Source organism: Pristiophorus japonicus, chromosome 4 (assembly GCF_044704955.1).
Source record: "Pristiophorus japonicus isolate sPriJap1 chromosome 4, sPriJap1.hap1, whole genome shotgun sequence".
NCBI classification, from domain to species: domain Eukaryota; kingdom Metazoa; phylum Chordata; class Chondrichthyes; family Pristiophoridae; genus Pristiophorus; species Pristiophorus japonicus.
Genome location: NC_091980.1, coordinates 57,771,048 through 57,779,613, shown reverse-complemented (window position 1 = coordinate 57,779,613; position 8,566 = coordinate 57,771,048).

Below are 8,566 nucleotides of genomic sequence, written 5' to 3'. Positions count from 1 at the left end.
TTCTACTTATCCAGTATTGGATGTCGGACAAGCAGTATGACAAATTAGAGACTATGGAGGGGTCGAGAGAAGTGCTGGTGAGGTAGAGCTGGGTGTCATCAGCGTACATGTAGAAACTGATGCCGTGTTTTCGGATGATGTCACTGAGGGGCCGCATGTGGATGAGAAATAGGAGGGGGCAAAGGATAGATCCTTGGGGGATGTCATGTATCTTACATTATTATATATAACTGTATCCTAACATGCTATACATGACTGTAATAAGATATGACCTGTAACCACCAGCATACCTTACCACCAGGGGTGCACTTGCAAGAGACAGGTATATAAGGACAGGTCTCAGGCAAGTGCAGCATTCCAGAGCTGTGAAATAAAGGTGCAGGTCCAGAGTGACCTTGACTTCACTACATGCCTCGTGTGAATCTGTACTGAGGGGACAGGACTTTACAGTGACGACGAGTTAAGGGATTACAGAATCCACAGAATGGCGAACAACGGATCAGATGAAAAGTACAATGCAGGAGACAATTGGGAGGACTTTATAGAAAGGCTCCAGCAAAGCTTTGTAACCAAAGACTAGTTAGGCGACGATAAGGCAGACAAGAGAAGAGCCCATCTCCTGACCAGCTGTGGCTCAAAAACATACGCTTTAATGAAGGATCTGTTGGCACCCGAGAAACCAGCAAGCAAGTCGTTTGAAGAATTGAGCACACTGGTAAGAGACCACCTGAAGCCAGCGAGCAGCCTACACATGGCCAGACACAGGTTCTACAACTACAGACGCTGTGTGGTCCAGAGCATACCCGACTTTGTGGCGGAACTTCGGAGGTTGGCTAGTTTATGTGAGTTCTCCGATGAACTGAGGACAGAAATGCTGAGAGACTTTTTCATTGAAGGAATAGGCCACGCAGGCATAATCCGAAATCTCATAGAGACTAACAACCTGACCTTAGAGGAAGCAGCACTGGTTGCACAGACATTCTTGGTAGGGGAAGAAGAAACGAGATTGATTTACAATGCAGGTACGACAATGAACAAAATATCGGAACAAGAAGTTCACAGCACTAAACAAGCTGCTACCCCCACACACAGACAAAACTGGGAGAAGAGGCTCTTGACAGCAGGCAGAAGCCATCAAGGGCCACAGGAATGGCCGTTCACACCTCATCAACCCACAATGCGATCAATCAGCTATAAACTTGAGAGAAGCTCAAGAAAGATCAGCCAGACGCAGCTCATTCTTTGGGAACACTTTGAACAATGAAACAGGTCTGTGCTGGAGGTGTGGGGGTGGGCACTCGTCAAGGGGATGTCGATTTCAGCAGGCTGTTTGCAGAAATTGTGAATATACAGGGCATTTGGCCCGCATGTGCAAAAAAACGTCAGCTCGGCTGGTATACGAATCGGATGGGTCGGAAAGCGGACCAGAAGATGGTGGGGATAGTACCCGGGACACCGATGTACAGCGGGTCAACATGATCAATGGCCGCTGCTCCGACAACAGGACGCCACCTATAATGATGAGGGTCCTACTCAACGGGATATCTGTCAACATGGAGCTGGATACGGGAGCGAGTCAATCTCTCATGGGCGCTCAACAATTTGAACAACTGTGGCCGCATAAAAGAGACAGACCAAAACTCACAAGGGTTGACACCAAACTAAGGACCTATACCAAAGAAATCATACCAGTCCTCGGCAACGCCATGCTCTCTGTCACACACAAAGGGACAGTGAACCGACTTCCCCTGTGGATTGTCCCCGGAGACCCCCCAGCACTGCTGGGGAGAAGCTGGCTGGCAAAACTAAACTGGAAATGGGATGATATCCATGCCATGTCATTAGAGGAACGGACTTCCTGCTCAACAGTTATAAAGCGATTTAACATCTCTTTCAGCCAGGTGTGGGCACTTTCAAAGGGGCCAAAGTCAAAATCTACATCACACAGGATGCTAGACCAGTCCATCACAAGGCCAGAGCTGTACCCTATGTGATGAGGGAAAAGATTGAACACGAACTAGACAGGCTTCTGCGGGAAGGCATTATATCACCTGTGGAATTTAGCGACTGGGCAAGTCCCATCGTCCCAGTCATGAAGCCTGATGGATCCGTACGAATCTGTGGGGACTACAAATCTACCATAAACAGAGTCTCTCTACAGGACCAGTACCCGCTGCCCAGAGCGGAGGACTTATTTGCCACATTGGCTGGAGGTAAACTTTTCTCAAAATTAGACCTCACATCTGCGTATATGACGCAAGAATTGACCGAGGAATCCAAGCTACTCACCACCATCAACACACATCGAGGCCTTTTCATGTACAATCGATGCCCATTCGGCATCAGGTCGGCAGCTGCCATATTCCAGCGCAACATGGAGAGTCTGCTCAAGTCCATCCTGGGGGTGGTTGTATTTCAAGACGACATACTTATCACGGGCAGGGACACCGACTCCCATCTCCGTAATTTGGAGGAAGTACTAAAGCGGTTGGATTGGGTAGTCAAAAAATCCAAGTGCCTGTTTCTCGCACCCGGGGTTGAATTTTTGGGCAGAAGGATTGCCGCTGATGGAATCCACCCAACAGAATCCAAAACAGAAGCAATTCGCCTGGCACCCAGGCCACGGAATGTCTCAGAACTGCGCGCCTTTCTCGGGCTACTCAATTATTTTGGGAACTTTATGCAGAACTTAAGCTTGCTGCTGGAGCCTCTCCACGTGCTACTCAGGAAGGGGTGCGATTGGTTTTGGGGGGACGCCCAGGAGCGCGCCTTCAATAAGGCACGCAATCTTCTGTGTTCCAACAGTGTTTTGACTTTCTTTGACCCAGGTAAAAAGCTAGTTCTCACATGCGATGCGTCAGCGTATGGGGTCGGGTGCGTTTTGCAACATGTCAATAGTGTGGGCAAATTACAACCCATAGCTTATGCCTCCAGGTCACTTTCGCGGGCGGAGCGCGGGTATGGAATGGTAGAGAAGGAGGCGCTCGCGTGCGTGTATGGTGTCAAAAAGATGCACCAATACCTTTTCGGGGCCAAGTTCACATTGGAAACCAACCACAAGCCCCTCACGTCCCCACATCGCTCCTATCCAAGAGCAAGGCAATAAACGCCAACGCCTCAGCGCGAATTCAATGGTGGGCACTCATGCTGGCGTTCTACGACTATACCATAAGGCACAGACCAGGCACAGACAACTGTGCCGACGCGCTCAGCAGGCTACCCCTGGCGACCACGGAAGGGTCTGACGAACAGGACTGTGAGATAGTCATGGCAATCAATGCCTTTGAGTCCACAGGTTCGCCCATGACGGCTCACCAAATCAGAGCCTGGACGGCCAGCGACCCCACATTATCCTTAGTAAAAAGATGTGTCCTAACCGGTGACTGGGCAGAGGCTCGCGATGCCTTCCCTGAGGAATTAAAACCCTTTCACAGGCGCATGCATGAGCTATCACTACAAGCAGACTGCCTGATGTGGGGCAGCCGAGTAGTCATGCCTCTGCGAGGCAGAGAGGCATTTGTCCGGGAGCTCCACCGCGAGCATCCGGGGATCGTTCTCATGAAGGCCATAGCCAGATCCCATGTCTGGTGGCCTGGTATTGACGTGGATTTGGAGCTCTACGTCCGAAGGTGCACCATTTGTGCCCAACTCAGCAATGCCCCCAGAGAGGCTCCACTGAGCCCCTGGCCCTGGCCTACCAAACCGTGGTCGCGGGTGCACGTAGACTATGCGAGTCCATTAATGGGTAAAATGTTCCTCGTAGTTGTAGATGCATTTTCAAAGTGGATCGAATGCTTCATTTTAAACTCGAGCACAACCTCCACCACTGTGGAGAGCCTCGCAACCATATTTGCAACGCACGGAATCCCTGACATTCCAAGACTTTATAATTGACCACGGCATAAATCACATCAAGACAGCACCGTTCAAGCCGGCCTCCAACGGCCAGGCGGAGACAGCAGTGCAAATCATTAAACAAGGCATGCTTAAAATCCAAGGTCCCACGCTGCAGGGTCGCCTGTCGCGACTGCTGCTGGCATACAGATCTCGTCCGCACTCACTCACTGGGATCCCCCCCGCGCAACTGTTGATGAAAAGGACTTTAAAAACAAGGCTCTCATTAATCCTCGCAGACATGCACGAAATCGTTGAGGCAAAGCGCTGTAAGTTGACTGAGTACCATGACAGAAATTCGAGGGGGAGATGGAATGAGATAGGGGACAAAGTGTTTGTACTAAACTATGGCAGGGGTCCCAACTGGCTTGCAGGGACAGTAACAGGTAAGAAAGTAAACAGGCTACTGGTAGTACAAATGGACAGTGGCAAAACTGGCCGGAGGCATGTAGACCAAGTCAAAAGCAGATTTACCAACAACACTGCGGAACCAGAGGCAGACTACAATGTGGAACTCGCACCACACCTGGTGGACAGACAGAGGGAACAACCTGAGGAAAGGGCAATCCCAACAGACAGCCCAGGCGAGTCAACAACAATCACATCAATCGAAACAGACAGCCCAGACGAGATACCAGCAACCACACCCAAAGACAAACAGACACCAAGGCAAACTGAACCACAACTCAGACGCTCCACGTAAGAGCGTAGACCACCTGAGAGACTGAACCTATAAAGACAATAAGACCTTGGGGGAGGGTGATGTCATGTATCTTACATTATTATATATAACTGTATCCTAACATGCTATACATGACTGTAATAAGATATGACCTGTAACCACCAGCATACCTTACCACCAGGGGTGCACTTGCAAGAGATAGGTATATAAGGACAGGTCTCAGGCAAGTGCAGCATTCCAGAGCTGCGAAATAAAGGTGCAGGTCCAGAGTGACCTTGACTTCACTACATGCCTTGTGTGAATCTGTACTGAGGGGACAGGACTTTACAGGGGACACCAGAGGTAATGATGCAGGAGTGGGAAGAGAAGCCATTGCAGGTGATACTCTGGCTACGTTTCAATAGATAAGAATGCAACCAGGCGAATGCATTCCCAGAGACTTAGGCCCCGATTTTTTATTCCTCCTCACCTATTAGTTGTCCGCAGCTCGCCGGCTCAATGATAATGAAATCTAAGGCCCAATATCAGGAATGCCTCGGACCTATCCATTCAGGCACAGGAATCAGTCCCTGCACCCACCACATGTCCAAAAAAGCGTGCACTCGAATTTCTAGGCCCATGCTTCGAGAAAAAGAAGCCGCATGTTTTTCATTTTATTTGCAAATGAATATAGGAAGAATACATATATTACACTGTGTTAAATTGTGTACTGTTTGCTTAATACAATTTACGTAAATAAAACGGCTGATTGGTTCAAGCCAGTGTCTTGATTAGTAAGTGTGGTCATCCAGTCTGCCATTCGTAAAGAAAGGGGAATTCACGTGGTGAAATGTGATACATTCCAGCAACCATTGTCATGATCCTTTAGTCATGCTATCCTTTATTTAGTTCAAGCTCCAATCTTGAGACTTGAACACATAATCTGGGCTAATCAGTACAGGACAATGCTGTGGAACTACGGTCATGTCAATGAGGCAGCGGGAGGCCTCACCGCCCCATTTCCTTGCTGTTTCTGCCATAATACCCTACCACTCTGTGATCTCCACTATAAAGAGGCATACAGGTAACCAGTCTGCCTCTGGATCACTCTTTCTGGGCAGGTGTCCTTCAATGCGAATAAGGACTGAGCTCCTTTACCTTCATCCGTTATGATTTCAAGTGCAGCATCTGTGAATCTGGGCATATATGTATGAGAAACATCCATTTTTCAGGAAACTTGCAGGTCTATCATCCTTTGTTACTGATGAAGGTTTGTAGGTGGGGTGGGGGTGCCACACATATCTAACATATTGCCAAGATTTTAAGCAGTCAGTTATATGATATTTGAAGTTGGACCCTTATCCTAAAATTGTATTTCACAAGGTTTTTTCTGTTTGCGGTGAGGTGTGCATCATTTGTGTCACATTGACACTGCATGTCATTGAGCACAACGTAAATCATTGTGTTGCTTCTTTGCAAACCAGTTAAATAAGGTTTGCCAAAATTTTTCCTATGGTGTTGCTTTAAAGGTTGTCTAGTTGTGTAGGTTAGTGTATTTATACAGCATGTTGTACTGCTCAACAAGTAAGATCTCTTCACAATTTCACAAAATTAGTTTAGTTCCTTATATTTGTAAAATAGAAGCTTGCTAGATTTTAAGCTCTGAGAACTGCTTAGCTTTTATCCAGAATCTGCAGAAAATCATTTGCTCAACAAAAACGTCGCTTCTTTAGCAACCAGACTACAACTAGTGAACAGACTCCAACAATGAACCTCCTAGCATATAAGTGTTCCTATTATGCAACAACAGCTTATATTTATACAACACCTTTAACGTTTTAAAACGTCCCAATGTGCTTCACAGGCACGCAATCAGACAAAAAAGACACCAAGCCAAAGATGGAGATGTAAGAACAGGTGACCAAAAGTTTGGTCAGAGATAGGTTTTAGGGGTATCTTAAAGGAGTAGAAAGAGAGAGGTAGAGAGGCAGAGAAATGTAGGGAGGAAATTCTGGAGCTTAGGTCAGAGAAGGCCAGATTGTGATGGATGGGCTCCCGGGCTTCTGTTAATGATGCTATTAAGCCCATCACTACTAGGTGCACATCAGCAGTGTTTGTTGATGTCCCTTTCAACCTTCCTCTCCCTCATTGTAAATGTGCATCATCTCTCCATCAATGGAGGAGAATCCCTCCTGTGCGGAAAACAGCTGATGTGAATCTACATCCTAGCACCCTTTATAACAGGAGCCATGTCAACCAGCCTCACCTTTATTGAAAAGAAAACTTGACATTTAATCTTTGCTGACAAAACAAGAAACAGAAGTATTAATCTGAGCTGTTCAGATGTAATTAATCAAACCGCATTTAGTTATTCATACATATTATTAAATATGTATCTGATCCATCAACCACTCCTCTGGCATCTCTGCTTCTCCAACAGGTCTGAGCCACTTCAAAGATTTTTCTTAAGAGCCATGCCTTGTTTTGATCATCTACATCGTGCGGCACCTCCCAGGTTGAAATCCCCATGAGGTATCATTTAAGTTCTACCCTGTTCGTCTGAATTACATCATCTTGCTGTTCAACCCTGCAGGATTCTTGGGTGTTGTAATCATAGAAATTCCAATCTTTCCAATCTTTCCTCTTATGTTTAAAAGCTATATGGGGTTAAAAAGCTCATGTTTCTTTCCCAAAGGTCCTTATATTGTTGCATATTGCGTTCACAGAAAGATAACTTTAATTCAATTGAGTCACTGTATAAACACAACAATATTGCCATCCTCATACATACGCCAAATGTCTGTTTTTAACATTCAACTCAAATTCCAGTCATTCTCTCCACACCTTTTCTTTCAGCTGTTTTGTCTCTTTTCTTGAAACACAAATAATAATATCATTCTGTACAAAGACAACAACTTCATAGCATAATGGCAATAGTGAACTCCAGTATGTGCCTCGATCTGATATGTTCAGTTTCTACCCAAATAATTCCCAGTGCAGTAAAACTCCTTATTGCTCATGAGTATCTACTTCTTAAACTGAAGAATTTATATTGTTTCTTCTTTCAAGTCTTGTTTCCCAGCGGTATCGTACATTGTTCCTCTGCTGTGCAAGTGAGTGCATGGTCTGGTCTCAGGCCTCGATCAGAGAGCAATTTGGTTTGATTTGCCCCACAGTGTTCTTTCTTTACTTATGAGCAAGTGCCTATGGGGCCAATTTTCAGCACCTCACCGCCGACTGCCGCCCACTCCTGCCGACATTCATCCTGAAGATACGCCCAGTGACACTTTCGGGGTGGCCTGGAGCGGGCAGGAGGGGAGAGCCGCCGAGAACTGCCCGCTGACATCACGGACGGTCGAGTGGCGCAACTGAGCTCCCGCGGGAGTCGGTGGGACACGGCGGCAAAACAGGGGTGGATCGCTGGCTGCAGGCTGGTCTGTTCCTGACGGTAAGTCTGAAGAACCCGAAAAAAAGGTAAGTGAACATTTTTTTAAACATTTTCAACAGCGACTTAACTGCATGGGGTCTCCTGGAGGTCTTCGGATACTTTTTTTAATTTTTTGCTGTTGTTTTATTTTTCAGGTCTTCGACCCTCCGTGGGCCCGGCACCATCCTCGGTGGCACTTGGGCTGCAAGCGCCTGTGCCACCGAGAATGTGAGCTCCCGCCCGCTGCCGCCCAAACTGGTGACGTACATCTTCCATTTGCCGCCCGCCGACCTTCGAGCGACCTTTTTCCTGAATATCTCCCCCAAAGTACTGTCTGGTACCTCGGTGGCCATTGGCGGCACTTTGGGCGGCACTTGGGCGGGCATAGGCCTTGCTGAAAATCGGCCCCTTTGTCTTTTCTCTAAATTTACTGAAAAAAATGGAAAGTCACTGCATGGAGATTCACTGGCACCAGCCTGTACAGCAGTTTGATGTCTCATGAATCATACCACTGGCTCACAATAACCAATGTTTTGAACATAAATCTGGTGTCGAAACCAAATATTAAAATCAAAAGCTGTAAA